We start from the raw sequence: 16,579 nt of genomic DNA, 5'->3' as shown, positions 1-16,579 counted from the left end.
CCTTTTCAGGCTGCACAGTTGACATTATATTTGGGCAGTGTGCTAGCTTCTGTCTGTGGGGATGGAGAGGTCAACCCCTCTGTGCTGTCTTAAGACTGTCAGTTCCTTCCAATATCCAGCTTCTGCCTTCATGTGAAGAATTCTTGAGTTGATTTGTTCTTAAAAGCTTTCAAATTGCCATTCATTTCTTAATGCTCAGTTCTAAGTATGGTAGGTCCCACTAAAAAATGCTGTGGATCAAATGGGTATGGTCTAACACTGAGAAAATAGCATTGATCATTTTAAAATAATTATATTATTAGCAGCTATGAAAGAGAATTAAAATTGGATTTTATTGAGCATTTCCCTGAAATTTTAGTGAACCTTAAATCAGTCCTAAAACTCTTTCTGATGTCAAAGTTCAGAAAGATAGTTAGATTTTATAAAGGACGTCAAAGTTGTCTTCCAAAGAACTTTCCTAACTCCCTTTAACTATTCTGTCTGGGTAGTTTTGCCTCCATTTCCAAATCCAGGGCTTAGCCATGATATATCTAAACCAACCAAGGTAATCCTCCATCCTTGGCACCTTTGTTAGTTCAGGTAACTTCAGGCTTAGGTAGTCAGCACGTGGAATTTTCCATGTTAAGTGGTTGGGAAAGCCTGTCTCTTTTCTCCTTTTAGATGTGAATGAGGAGGTTCCAGTTGATGTCGGCAGCCCTCTGGTGAGACCACCCTGAGGGCAAAGCTGATGTGTGTGGGAGTGCAGACTCAAAAAGCAATTTCTCACAGACTGAATCTCTCCTCAACCCCTACACAATCGCTGGACTTTTGAGTCAAATATTTTCATTTATTGTTGAATACAGTTTGGGATGAGTTTTTTGCTACTTGCCTCCAAAAGAATTTCAACTGACATAAATTAAGGTGCAACCTGAGTATCCACAAATTTTTCCAGCCTTCTGGGGTCATTTTTTTTTTTTTTTTGTAGATAATTATTTTTTTATTGAAGGGTAGTTGACACACGGTATTACATTACATTAGTTTCAGGTGTACAACATAGTGATTCAACATTTATATATATGACAATTCTAGGTACCAGCTATCACCATACCAAGCTGTTACAATATCTTGACTATATTCATTACATCCCGGTTACTTATTATTTTACCATTGGAAGTGCATAATTTTTTTTTTTTTTTTTTGTGAGGGCATTTCTCATATTTATTGATGAAATGGTTGTTAACAACAATAAAATTCTGTATAGGGGAGTCAATGCTCAATGCACAATCATTAATCCACCCCAAGCCTAATTTTCGTCAGTCTCCAATCTTCTGAGGCATAACAAACAAATTGTTACATGGAGAACAAATTCTTACATAGTGAATAAGTTCTTACATGGTGAACAGTACAAGGGCAGCCATCACAGAAACCTTCGGTTTTGCTCATGCATTATGAACTATAAATAGTCAGTTCAAATATGAATACTCATTTGATTTTTATACTTGATTTATATGTGGATACCACATTTCTCTCTTTATTATTTTTATTTTTAATAAAATGCTGAAGTGGTAGGTAGATACGAGATAAAGGTAGAAAACATAGTTTAGTGTTGTAAGAGAGCAAATATAGATGATCAAGTGTGTGCCTGTAGACTATGTGTTAATCCAAGCTAGACAAGGGCAATAAAACATCCACGTATGCAGAAGATTTCTCTCAGAACGGGGGGTGAGGTTCTAAGCCTCACCTCTGTTGATCCCCAATTTCTCACCTGATGACCCCCCTGTGACTGTGCCTGTCTTAGGTTGTTCCTCCCTTGAGGAATCTTACCCGTCTCTGGCTAACCAGTCATCTTCCAGGGCCATACAGGGAAATGTAAAGTTGGTAAGTGAGAGAGAAGCCTTATTGTTTGAAATGGTTAGCTTTTTATTTCTTTGCATATTTATGCCCTGTAGCTTCTATGCCCAGCATTTGTCTTGAGGTATCTTTATCACTTGGAAGAATTATGATACTCAGTAAATTTGATATGAGGCACGAATTCTATTTAAGGGTTGTAATTAGGAAGGAAGAAGAAAAGCTATAGAAGTAGCAGGCGGAAGAAAACATGGGAAGATTGATTATTTCTTTGACATATCTTCTTGTAGAGTAACATAAGCATGTATAGGTTTTAAGCTACTACTTAAATTGCGCACACACATTAACATAATAGGAGTATAGTTACATAACCAAAGCATACCTGTAATTACCAGCCATCTCCAGTGAAACCAAGAAAACCAGTTAGGCACCTTAGGCATTTGTGAAAACTTATCTATGATATGGTGGATATTGTCCAACTGAACTTGAACAGTCTGAGAGAAATCAGACAAATTAAAACAACCCATTCCTGGGGAATGTTCACATCCATTATGTTCTTTTAACAGTAAATAGTCTGTAGTTGTAAGATTTTGGAGAGCTACAATTTGCACTTCTCCTAATTCTTGATTGAGTTCCAACAGTATAGATCCAGTCAAATTTGTTGTTTTACTGTATGCACAGGCCAGCTTAGATATCTCCTTCCTCATTCCCATGGCAAGTCCAGGAACTAGTGGGATGAGTGCATCTACAGCTGTAGCAGTGCGTGGATCTTTGTTGGGGTTTTTTTGATGATCATCTTCTGGGATGAGTCTTCCAGAGAGTGTTGATGTTGGAAGTTCTTTTTCATATCATATCTTAGTTCATTTTCGGGGTAGCCCAATTAGGCTTTGATCCTCTGTATAAACACAAACAGACCCCTTGCCTACACTTTTATATGCCCTTTATACTCTTGTGTAGAACTCATTGGAGGTTACCACACAGGAACTGCCCTTTTTTTTTTTTTTGGTATCACTAATCTACACTTACATGACGAATATTATGTTTACTAGGCTCTCCCCTATACCAGGTCCCCCCTATACACCCCTTTATAATCACTTCCATCAGCATAGAAAATGTTGTAGAATCCCTACTTGCCTTCTCTGTGTTGTACAGCCCTCCCTTTTCTCCTACCCCCCCATGCATGCTAATCTTAATACCCCCCTACTTCTTCCCCCACCTTATCCCTACCTACCTACCCATCCTCCCCAGTCCCTTTCCCTTTGGTACCTGTTAGTCCATTCTTGAGTTCTGTGATTCTGCTGCTGTTTTGTTCCTTCAGTTTTTCCTTTGTTCTTATATTCCACAGATAAGTGAAATCATTTGGTATTTCTCTTTCTCCACTTGGCTTGTTTCACTGAGCAAAATACCCTGCAGCTCAATCCATGTTGCTGCAAATGGTTGGATTTGCCCTTTTCTTATGGCTGAGTAGTATTCCATTGTGTATATGTACCACATCTTCTTTATCCATTCATCTATCAATGGACATTTAGGTTGCTTCCAATTCTTGGCTATTGTAAATAGTCCTGCGATAAACATAGGGGTGCACTGATCTTTCTCATACTTGATTGCTGCATTCTTAGGGTAAATTCCTAGGAGTGCAATTCCGGGGTCAAATGGTAGGTCTGTTTTGAGCATTTTGATGTACCTCCATACTGCTTTCCACAATGGTTGAACTAACTTACATTCCCACCAGCAGTGTAGGAGGGTTCCCCTTTCTCCACAGCCTCACCAACATTTGTTGTTGTTTGTCTTTTGGATGGCAGCCATCCTTTCTGCTGTGAGGTGATACCTCATTGTAGTTTTAATTTGCATTTCTCTGATAATTAGCGATGTGGAGCATCTTATCATGTGTCTGTTGGCCATCTGTATTTCTTTTTTGGAGAACTGTCTGCTCAGTTCCTCTGCCCATTTTTTAATTGGGTTATTTGTTTTTTGTTTGTTGAGGCGTGTGAGCTCTTTTTATATTCTGGATGTCAAGCCTTTATCAGATGTGTCATTTTCAAATATATTCTCCCATACTGTAGGGTTCCTTTTTGTTATATTGTTGCTGTCTTTTGCTGTACAGAAGCTTTTCAGCTAAATATAGTCTCACTTGTTCATTTTTGCTGTTGTTTTCCTTACCCGGGGAGATATGTTCAAGAAGAGGTCACTCATGTTTATGTCTAAGAGGTTTTTGCCTATGTTTTCTTCCAAGAGTTTAATGGTTTCATGACTTACATTCAGGTCTTTGATCCATTTTGAGTTTACTTTTGTATATGGGGTTAGACAATGGTCCAGTTTCATTCTCCTACATGTAGCTGTCCAGTTTTGCCAGCACCATCTCTTGAACAGACTGTCATTTCGCCATTGTATGTCCATGGCTCCTTTATCAAATATTAATTGACCATATATGTCTGGGTTAATGTCTGGATTCTCTAGTCTGTTCCATTGGTCTGTGGCTCTGCCCTTGTGCCAATACCAAATTGTCTTGATTACTATGGCTTTATAGTAGAGCTTGAAGTTGGGGAGTGAGATCCCTCCTACCTGATTCTTCTTTCTCAGGATTGCTTTGGCTATTCGGGGTCTTTGGTGTTTCCATATGAATTTTTGAATTATTTGTTCCAGTTCATTGAAGAATGTTGCTGGTAGTTTCATAGGGATTGCATCAAATCTGTATATTGCTTTGGGCAGGATGGCCATTTTAACTATATTAATTCTTCCTAGCCACGAGCACGGGATGAGTTTCCATCTGTTAGTGTCCCCTTTAATTTCTCTTAAGAGTGACTTGTAGTTTTCAGAGTATAAGTCTTTCACTTCCTTGGTTAGGTTTATTTCTAGGTATTTTATTCTTTTTGATGCAATTGTGAATGGAGTTGTTTTCCTGATTTCTCTTTCTGTTGGTTCATTGTTAGTGTATAGGAAAGCCACAGATTTCTGTGTGTTGATTTTGTATCCTGCAACTTTGCTGTATTCCGATATCAGTTCTAGTTGTTTTGGGGTGGAGTCTTTAGGGTTTTTTATGTACAGTATCATGTCATCTCCAAATAGTGACAGTTTAACTTCTTCTTTACCAATCTGGATTCCTTGTATTTCTTTATTTTGTCTGATTGCCGTGGCTAGGACCTCCAGTACTATGTTAAATAACAGTGGAGAGAGTGGGCATCCCTGTCTAGTTCCCGATCTCAGAGGAAATGCTTTCAGCTTCTCGCTGTTCAATATAATGTTGGCTGTGGGTTTCTCATAGATGGCCTTTATTATGTTGAGGTACTTGCCCTCTATTCCCATTTTGCTGAGAGTTTTTATTATGAATGGATGTTGAACCTTGTCAAATGCTTTTTCAGCATCTATGGAGATGATCATGTGGTTTTTGTCTTTCTTTTTGTTGATGTGGTGGATGATGTTGATGGACTTTCGAATGTTGTACCATCCTTGCATCCCTGGGATGAATCCCACTTGTTCATGGTGTATGATCCTTTTGATGTATTTTTGAATTCGGTTTGCTAATATTTTGTTGAGTATTTTTGCATCTACATTCATCAGGGATATTGGTCTGTAGTTTTCTTTTTTGGTGGGGTCTTTGCCTGGTTTTGGTATTAGGGTGATGTTAGCTTCATAGAATGAGTTTGGGAGTATCCCCTCCTCCTCTATTTTTTGGAAAACTCTAAGGAGAATGGGTATTATGTCTTCCCTGTATGTCTGATAAAATTCCGAGGTAAATCCATCTGGCCCGGGGGTTTTGTTCTTTGGTAGTTTTTTGATTACCGCTTCAATTTCGTTGCTGGTAATTGGTCTGTTTAGATTTTCTGTTTCTTCCTGGGTCAATCTTGGAAGGTTATATTTTTCTAGGAAGTTGTCCATTTCTGCTAGGTTTCCCAGCTTGTTAGCATATAGGTTTTCATAGTATTCTCCAATAATTCTTTGCATTTCCGTGGGGTCCGTCGTGATTTTTCCTTTCTCGTTTCTGATACTGTTGATTTGTGTTGACTCTCTTTTCTTAATAAGTCTGGCTAGAGGCTTATCTATTTTGTTTATTTTCTCAAAGAACCAGCTCTTGGTTTCATTGATTTTTGCTATTGTTTTATTCTTCTCAATTTTATTTATTTCTTCTCTGATCTTTATTATGTCCCTCCTTCTGCTGACCTTAGGCCTCATCTGTTCTTCTTTTTCCAATTTCGATAATTGTGACATTAGACCATTCATTTGGGATTGTTCTCCCTTTCTTAAATATGCTTGGATTGCTATATACTTTCCTCTTAAGACTGCTTTTGCTGCGTCCCACAGAAGTTGGGGCTTAGTGTTGTTGTTGTCATTTGTTTCCATATATTGCTGTATCTCCATTTTGATTTGGTCATTGATCCATTGATTATTTAGGAGCGTGTTGTTAAGCCTCCATGTGTTTGTGAGCCTCTTTGCTTTCTTTGTACAGTTTATTTCTAGTTTTCTGCCTTTGTGGTCTGAAAAGTTGGTTGGTAGGATTTCAATCTTTTGGAATTTTCTGAGGCTCTTTTTGTGGCCTAGTATGTGGTCTATTCTGGAGAATGTTCCATGTGCACTTGAGAAGAATGTATATTCTGTTGCTTTTGGATGTAGAGTTCTATAGATGTCTGTTAGGTCCATCTGCTCTACTGTGTTGTTCAGTGCTTCCGTGTCCTTACTTATTTTCTGCCCAGTGGATCTATCCTTTGGGGTGAGTGGTGTGTTGTAGTCTCCTAGAATGAATGCATTGCAGTCTATTTTCCCCTTTAGTTCTGTTAGTATTTGTTTCACATATGCTGGTGCTCCTGTTTTGGGTACATATATATTTAGAATGGTTATATCCTCTTGTTTGACTGAGCCCTTTATCATTATGTAGTGTCCTTCTTTATCTCTTGTTACTTTCTTTGTTTTGAAGTCTGTTTTGTCTGATATTAGTACTGCAACCCCTGCTTTCTTCTCACTGTTGTTTGCTTGAAATATGTTTTTCCATCCCTTGACTTTTAGTCTGTACATGTCTTTGGGTTTGAGGTGAGTTTCTTGTAAGCAGCATATAGATTGGTCTTGCTTTTTTATCCATTCTATTACTCTATGTCTTTTGATTGGTGCATTTAGCCCATTAACATTTAGGGTGACTATTGAAAGATATATACTTATCGCCATTGCAGGCTTTAAATTCGTGGTTACCAAAGGTTCAAGGTTAGCCTCTTTAGTATCTTACTGCCTAATTTAGCTCGCTTATTGAGCTGTTATATACACTATCTGGAGATTCTTTTCTTCTCTCCCTTCTTATTCCTCCTCCTTTATTCTTTGTATGTTGGGTGTTTTGTGCTGTGCTCTTTCTAGGAGTGCTCCCATCTAGAGCAGTCCCTGTAAGATGTTCTGTAGAGGTGGTTTGTGGGAAGCAAATTCCCTTAGCTTTTGTTTGTCTGGGAATTGTTTAATCCCTCCTTCATATTTAAATGATAGTCGTGCTGGATACAGTATCCTTGGTTCAAGGCCCTTCTGTTTCATTGTATTAAATATATCATGCCATTCTCTTCTGGCCTGTAGGGTTTCTGTCGAGAAGTCTGATGTTAGCCTGATGGGTTTTCCTTTATAGGTGACCTTTTTCTCTCTAGCTGCCTTTAAAACTCTTTCTTTGTCCTTGATCTTTGCCATTTTAATTATTATGTGTCTTGGTGTTGTCCTCCTTGGATCCTTTCTGTTGGGGGTTCTGTGTATTTCTGTGGTCTGTTTGATTACTTCCTCCCCCAGTTTGGGGAAGTTTTCAGCAATTATTTCTTCTAAGATACTTTCCATCTCTTTTCCTCTCTCTTCTTCTTCTGGAACCCCTATAATATGGGTATTGTTCCTTTTGGATTGGTCACACAGTTCTCTTAACATTGTTTCATTCCTGGAGATCCTTTTATCTCTCTCTATGTCAGCTTCTATGTGTTCCTGTTCTCTGGTTTCAATTCCATCAATGGCCTCTTGCATCCTATCCATTCTGCTTATAAACCCTTCCAGAGTTTGTTTCATTTCTGCGATCTCCTTTCTGGCATCTGTGATCTCCCTCCGGACTTCATCCCATTTTTCTTGCGTATTTCTTTGCATCTCTGTCAGCATGTTTATGATTCTTATTTTGAATTCTTTGTCAGGAAGACTGGTTAGGTCTGTCTCCTTCTCTGGTGTTGTCTCTGTGATCTTTGTCGGCCTGTAGCTTTGCCTTTTCATGATGATAGGAATAGTTTGCAGAGCTGGGACGAGTGATGGCTTTAAGAACTTCCCTTCTTGTTGGTTTGTGGCCCTCCTCTCCTAGGAGAACAGCGACCTCTAGTGGCTTGTGCTGCGCAGCTGCGCACAGACAGGGTTTCTGCTTCCTGCCCGGCTGCTATGGAGTTTATCTCCGCTGTTGCTGTGGGTGTGGCCTGGCTCAGGCAGCTACTCCAAAGTGGTGGAGTCGCGTTGGAGCAGGAGCTGCTGGGAGGCTATTTATCTCCGTAAGGGGCCTCCCTGCTCCCTGCAGCCCAGGGGTTAGGATGCCCAGAGATCCCCGGATTCCCTACCTCTGGATTAAGTGTCCCACACTGCCCCTTTAAGACTTCCAAAAAGCACCCGCCAAAACAAAACAATGACCACAAAAAAAAAAAAAAATTTTTTTTTAATTAAAAAAAATATATAATAAAATTAAAAAGTGGCCGCTCATTTTTCTTTATTCCCCAGCACCAGCCTCAGGCATCTGCTCACCAGTCTTGCTGCCCTGTTTCCCTAGTATTGGGGGCCCTATCCCTTTAAGGCTTCCAAAAAGCGCTCGCCAGAACAAAACAGCAAAAAAAAAAAAAAAAAAAAGAAAAATGGTCGCGCGCTTTTCTTATGTCCTCCGGCACCCGGCCTCCGGTGCCCACTCACTGTTCTTGCTGCCCTATTTCCCTAGCTTCCAGGGCCCCCTGGGCACACACTGTGTCTGCACTCTGGCCCGGATGGCTGGGGCTGGATGTTCGGCAGTCCTGGGCTCCGTCTCCCTCCCGCTCTGCCTGCTCTTCTCCCGCTGGGAGCTGGGGGGAGGGGCGCTCGGCTCCCCAGGGGCAGGGGCTTGTATCTTACCCCCTTTGCGAGGCACTGGGTTCTCTCAGGTGTGGATGTGGTCTGGATATTGTCCTGTGTCCTCTGGTCTTTATTCTAGGAAGGGTTGTCTTTTTTATATTTTCATAGATATATGTGGTTTTGGGAGGAGATTTCCACTGCTCTACTCACGCCGCCATCTTCTGCCCCTCGGTCATTTTTTTTTTTTTAACCTGTAATTCAAACCCTCATCCTGGGAGATGGCGGGAAGTACTGTGGGCCTCCCAACACTTCGAGGACAGCCAGGGAATGGTTCTTTCCCTTATTCTCTTGTCACCTTTTCTCAGCTGTCTGGGGTCACTCTCATAATCTAAGTTCTCTCTTTCTCTTTCCCTCTTTAGTTTCAGAATGACAGCTCTGCTGTTTCTGGGAGAACTATAACCGCAACCAGATAGGTCCAAATCCCTTATTAGAGCAATCTACATTTGGTGAAGGCAGCCTTTTACTTAATTATGGAGAAAATTATTGCCCTTCCATAATGCCTCATTGCTCATTGTCTGAATATTCACCCTCCCCAACCTCCCCCATGCCAAACATCACTTCAGCACCAAGTTTGGGACCTTATCTTGCCTAACTAGAAATTCATTAAAATATATTTCCCAAGACATGGATAATTTTCTCCAGACACTGCTGCTACCCCATTAAAAACAGAACACATTTCGGTTTTTTATGCTAGTACACGTATAAATACAAGAAACAGTGATCATAGCCGAAGTTTTCTAATGACTAAAACTGCTTTCTTCATTTTGATAATAATGAATAAAATTTGAGGAAACTAGTAGGAGGTATGAACTATGTCATGTTGACTAACTCATAGCACAATGCAATGAGTGCTCAAAAGTTTAATAAATAGTACTTAATGGTTAGGTATAAATTCAGGAAAACAAATTTCTTATTGTTTTGGATGTAATTTAGCAGATATAATTCTTCCTATGCTTCTATTACATTATTTTTTCATTAAGAAAGGCTTTGGTTAAATCTCTCTACTCATCAAAAGTGACTTCATCTGATTTATTTTTGCATTTCATCAGTGAAAGTCTTGGCAAGTAAACATCATTGGGGAAGTATTTGAGTATGGAAGATAGTATTATGATTAATATCATGTTTTAATTGTTACATTGACATTCAAATAAGATTTCTATCTAGCTAATAAGAACTAATATTTTCCTGGATAAAGACCATTGCAAATTACAGACAGACATTGATCAACTACTAGTGCTTGGTTTTAGCACTTCAGATACAATGGATTCTATTCTATGGGGAAATTATAGAACTAATTATGAAGATTAATGATGCTCTGGGAAAAAAAAGTAGATTCTCGGCAGGAGGTAATTATAACCGTTCTAAAAATTTTAATTTCTAAAACTTTTCTTGAGTGGATTGGATTTTTTACATTGTAATTTTCTCTTCAAGAGCCACCATGATTGAGCAGCTTCCAAAATAATTCAATGTGCAAGAAACAACATAAAGTGATAGGATTAGATACCATTTCTGGTCGCAGTGAAAATCATTCCAATAGGTGCCGAGGATCAGAAGAACTCACGTCACTTCAGCCCCAGGACGCAAAGCGCCTTCCTTTCTCTACAACCACTAGTAAACCACACGCAGGACAGACAAGTGGGACCACAGCAGAGCTGGGGGCTTCCAGACCCCACACACTGTGTTCTCACATCATCTCCACCTTTTTCACACCCTCCACCATATAGAAAGGTGTCCATTCATTGAATCTTTGCCAACATATTTTTATACATACCACTCTCTACCTTGATCAGTTTGTTACAGATACACTAATACTCTTTTTGTTTCTCAAACATGCCAAACTTGATCTTGCCTCGGGGCCTTTTTGTAGCCATCCTTTCCTGGCAGTTTCTTCCTGCCATGTTTACAATGGCTAACTTCCACTAGGTTCTGGAGCAGACCTTACACTCTCAGACAGCCTTTCCCCGATGACTCAATCTCAGTTTGCTCACTTTTGCCATTCACTATTATATTGTCTTGTTTTTTCTTTTTCTGTAACTAGCTGAAACCTGATCTTTATTTGTTAGGCTGTTCCTTGTCTGTCTCCTCTCTCACATTCAAGTAGTTAGTTTGTCTAGAGCAGAGACCTTGCTTGTCTTTTTCCTCCTATATCCCTAGCATCTAGAAGGTACTCAATTTTTTTGTTGAATGAATGGAGGTAAAATAAAATTAAGGAGAGAAAAATCACAAAAGTGCATCTTTAGAAAGGAGGAAGGGGCATCCTAGCACTTTGGCTTTAATGATAGGGAAAGCTTTATGAACTGTTTTTGTGGCTGGTCTTAGGAGAACCCCCTCTCTCCAACACTGACTCCTGTTGCTTGTGGGGATGGAGCCAGAGAAGCTGCCTTTTTAATAAACCTTCAGGTGCTCATGTTGCTTGTGGGTAAAATAGCAATATTTCCATAATCTCTCACCTGGCCTTAGTGCATCTCCGTATCAGTAGGTGTTTCCAAGAGGTGGAGATAAGTAGTCCATCTCCACATCAATAAGTGATTAGAAGGCGGGTGGAGAGTGAGTAGGCACCTGGACCAGAGGGGAATTTTGGGGGTCTTTTTGCACCTGGGTCACGAGAAACACAGGTGAGCAGAAGTAGTCAACTACTTGTAAGCAATCAGTGGATTTCTCACATTTTATTTCTCCCTTTGATTTCAGCTTCAAAGGTTCTTTGCCCTGGGCTAAGAACATATTTTCCTACCAGAGTTACATGCTTTTCTATGGACCACACTTTGAGAACCAGGGCTTAAATAAAGAGGGCCTGCAATGACCAAGTTGGCTTTATAGTCACTGATATGCTGTCCTCTTGTGGCTCCTAATCGCCCTTTGTGCTTGTATCTTTATTCTTGAATTGAACACTGAAAGCAATGCAATCATTCTCTTATTACCCCCAGATAAATGCTTTTCAGACTTCAGTCTTCTCATAATACTTTCATATCTTTTTCCACATCCACATACCACTACATATTACCTCATGATTTCTAACATACCCATGTATAATCTCTTCTTCAAATTAATTATCTTAATTTCCTTACATTTTCTTCCATTTCCTTGTTTTCAAAGGAAACTTTATATCATTACCTCAAATAGAAAGACCAATATTGTTTATCACAAATACAGGTAACTATAAAAATAATTGAAAGGAAAACAAAACAATGTTTAAAAGTCCAGGTAGATGTCCTTCAAAGCTCCAAGCCTAAATCTTTGTTAAGGGAGATTAACAAGTGTTAAAGACTCAGATCATTAAAATGCATTTTGCTTTGATAGTATCAGGATTGAAAAGTAGCTGAATAGAGATTAACTCCTATGTAGTTCAATGTTACTTAATGCAATGGCTATGCACCATCTAAATTATCCCTTGGGCAACTTGCTGTAGATAATGTATTAAGGGTCTTGTTTTTCTTCTCACAGTCATGTGGTCTGTACTTGAGAAGCATATTTCTAGAGCTAAACTAATCATTGTCACAACAGGATTGGTCTAAGGCAAAAGACCAGTTCTGTGTGTGTGAGTAGTTCACTCTTACCACCCTTTTCTGCATAGCCAATGACATGGAGGAATTATGAACTTCTGAAATCAGACAGATGTGGTTTAGTTCTGTGTTAATTCACTGTCAATTTTCTGGATGTTACTAGAATTTCCAACTGTTATCATAAGTAAGCTTGTTCACATTCATTCATCCTTCAAAAAGTAGTAACTGAGCTGTAAAATGTATAAAGCTTTGAGGAGTGTAGTGGACAAATTCTGCTTTCTTCAGATGACTAATCAAATTAATTCTAAGAATCCATTCTGTTTACCAGTGAATGATTCAGAGGGGATAAGCTGAAGCCAACATGGATCAATGAGATGCAAGGGAAGACTAGGTGACTGGAGCCAATAAACTTTTTTGCCCTTAATGGAATCACAGGGAGGTAGTTCTCCTCTCCTCTCAGACATAAATAAAGTGTGATGCTGTTGGTACCACAGGGGACCATAGCCCTCCTTCACCAGTGAAAGTACTAAGCCTTAGGGTAGAGCACACAGACAGAAGCTAGATCCTTAATGACATTGTTGATTGCTGAATCAACTACCCTTCAAGGCTGTCCTGGCTATCCTGTGTGAGGTAATTAGTTTTCTTCCTGTTTAACGTGGTATGAGTCTGGTTTACGGAATATTTACTGATAGTATTCTAAATGACACAAGGAGGGGACAAAAGAAGTGTGAGCCACAGGATTTTAAATTGAGCTGGAGGAACCAAAACACATATAAAAAAGCTAAATATCAGTACATTTTAGGATACATAAAGAATGGTACGGTCATGTTCTGATTCTCATTAAGCACCTAGTATGAGCCAGGTGCTGTGCCCATGTTTTACATACATTATGTCATTTAATGATTTTAATACAGTAGGTAGACTTTGTTATCCCAGTTTTAGAGCTGAGGAAATAAAGGCTCAGACAAGTGTGTACCATGGACAACTACATAGTGGGTGAATAGAGAATGTGAGTCCAAAATTGTATGCCTTTTCCATAGGTTAGGAAGTGTATAAGTCAGTGGAACAAACTGGTCGGCCAAACAGTGGAAGTGAAGTGGCTTTGAGTCTAGGTAGATGAGGCATGTGCTTCTTATTGTAGTATAATCTTGAATAATTTACCTAATTTCTCTAAGTCTCAATTTTCTTATTTGAATTATGGGATAATTATACCTACCTCATATGGTCCTTGCTAGTATGGATAAGAAAATATATTTATAATGAGACTATGCTGAATTTGAATGTTAGCTGGTGTATGATCGGAATACAGGAAGGATTTGAAGAGGGGGCTGTCGAAATACCATACCAGCCTCAAGTGTTATTTTACAGGAAGCTCCTCTATGTTTGGGTAGCACCAATACCCATTTTTAAATTGTTTCTATTTTGAAATATTGTTGATTCACTGAAAAGTTGCCACCAATATTCATTTTAAAAGGCTTATAGTGATAAGCTTTACCTGTATATCTTGTACTTCATTTGCTGCTTAAAAGGGTTAATTTTAATCCAGTGATCTTTGGGAAAAATAAAATGAAAAGCTCAAAGTATTTAAACTTTGATTTTAAAGCAGTAGATATTTGAAGATCAGTTGCTGGGTCGAGGTGTCCAAAAGCCCAGAACTCTCCCACATTCATCCTCTCTGTAGGTACTCTTCTATCATAGGAGGAACAGAAGTCATCTTCCTGTTTGGTCAAAAACCCTGAGGCTGAGGCCAGCAGGAAAGGACGAGAACTCGACAGAACTCTGCAATCCCAGCCCAGGCCGGGTGTGCTACCTCCCTGCTGCCAAATAGAGGCATTTTCCACTCATACCATTTTCACTTATGAAATATGATCTTCCACAACTGTGCGGAATGGACCTTGTGCCTTTGACCCTGTGTGAACTTCTCGCCCACTTTCCTCATCCTCCTGAATTTGCTCACTCTTGAAAGTAAACTTTTAAAGTCCTGGGAAATGATTCGGTTTTCTCAGTTGACTACTGCTGCCCACAGAATGTCTGCTGCTCCCTTCAATGACTCAGCACCTTAGAGAGAAAACCTGTTCTGGAGGGAACGTTAAGACAGGCTGCACTGCTGTTTACAGGAAAGAGATCAAACGCTGCCTACGGGAAAGTTAAAACACCAAACTTAAGTATTGAATGGAAAAAACAACAGAGGATGGAAATGCTGTGAGGACAAGGGGAAGGGCAGGGGAACCACACAGGCTCTCCTAGGTGGGAACGAGGCAGGTCCTGCAGGGCTGTTTGTCAGGCTGTTGCTACCAGGAGCAGGGGGGCCCTGATCAAGTGGTCACCCTGTTGGGGGCAGGCATAGTCTACAGTCCTGTGTTCAGGTTTTTGGCTGTCTTTGCTTTCTGAAGTTGGAAGTTTGTTAGTAGAGGAGTCTGTGTAGCAAGTAGCTGTAATATAAAATATGATCTTGGAAGTTGAAAAGAAACAAAGAAAAAATCACTCTTCCTTTCCTTTCTGATTTGTCCATTTGCACCCAAAGCTGCTGACTTATTCCCAGAGAAAACAGTCCATTCTAAGTTGTTTCTATTGACAGTGGATTTTGTCAGAGCTATATCTATCGCTGGGACTTGGACTGTCACTTTTCTTGACAACAAGTAATGGGGGAAAACCTCCCATTTGTCATGTTTTCATCATATCAGCAACTCTTGAATCACTGTAGATTGTTCTAGAAAAACAGCTGAAGTAATAAAACTCTTCTCCTCATTGTGTTGCTTTGATATCATGGCCATAAGTTACCATCTTGAATTTTCTTTCATTCATTCATTCACATCTCCCCACCCTGCTTTAAATGCTTTGAAGGAGCATATAAAAATGAAAAAAACAGGAGGAAATAGATGCCAGAAGAAAATAAGAAAATATGCTAACTGCATATCTGGACATTGGCTAGAGGAACACCATGCATTTGGCCCAGAGCTTTACAGCAGCTAATACAGAGGTGTGTGTGTGACTTATAATTTTAAAATTTATAATACAAATTACAGTGTCCATAAGATTAAGACCAACCCATTCCTTGGAAAGATTGTGGTGATTTTTGACCTGGGAAAAATTGCCTCCTAAAGTGTAATGATGTGGACAACAACTGTTTTAACAGCACTTCTACATTTAATGCAGTCATGGTTTTCATAGGGTTGTTACTCATAATGTCCCTCAATGCAAGCTGATGGTTTCACAGCCAAATTCAGCTAAGTAAAGGTAATTCAGTAAGGAGCTCAGCAGTGTGGCTGTAGGATACAGCTATTAAGATTTGGTGGTAAAATGTCAAGTCTCAAAGAAATAGATAAGACTATTTGGTCATCTGGGAGTTTTACCTGAATTTTTTTTTTAAAGTTAAGCTTTTTCTTTTGACAACAGAGTTCAAGGTTATTCGCTCTAAAGAGATGCTGGAATATAGATAATCTATGAGGATGATGAAGGACACATCTATCAGAGTCAGTTGAGCTGGGGGTAGAATTGACATTTTCTTATGAAAACTAAGGAGTCTGATCCAGAAAAAGGGCTGGATAGGAGGTCACCTGCCTCTGGATAGAGGTGGCATGATTGTCCCAGACAGAACCGAACAAAACAGACTCTTTTCCCTTCAATGCTAGAAATCAGAAAAAATTCATTTTTGGAATTTTTATCATTTACTGTGCCTTAATTTTGGAAAGTAAAGGTATTATATGACCATTTCAAAAAATTTAGAAATTACAGAGAAGCGTCAAGAAAAACATTAAATCCCTTTCCATCCAATCACTAGAGTCAGTCAACATTGACATTGTATTTTCTTTTTTTCTTTTCTTAAGTATAAAATTGGGATTTTGCTGCATGCCACTTTTTCATTACTATCATGAACATTTCCCCATACCATTAAATATTTATAAAATCATTATTATGTTTTACTATGCTTGATCCTTCATTGCATGGCTAAACCATATCTTCCTTAGTCATTCCACTATTTGGGGCACTTCAATTTTTTTACAGACATTCTGGTTAGGGGACCAGACCTCACATGGTTCCTGTGAAGAAACAGTCTCTGATATCAGACTGCTTGGGTTCAAATCTCAGTTCAACCACTGTGTGACATTGGGAAAATTAGTTAACCTCCCTGATTCTGTTTCTTCATCTCCTAGAGTTTTTGTGGCAGATAATGT

This window comes from Manis pentadactyla, chromosome 6 (assembly GCF_030020395.1).
Source record: "Manis pentadactyla isolate mManPen7 chromosome 6, mManPen7.hap1, whole genome shotgun sequence".
In the NCBI taxonomy this organism is placed as follows: domain Eukaryota; kingdom Metazoa; phylum Chordata; class Mammalia; order Pholidota; family Manidae; genus Manis; species Manis pentadactyla.
This window is presented reverse-complemented; position numbering follows the sequence as displayed.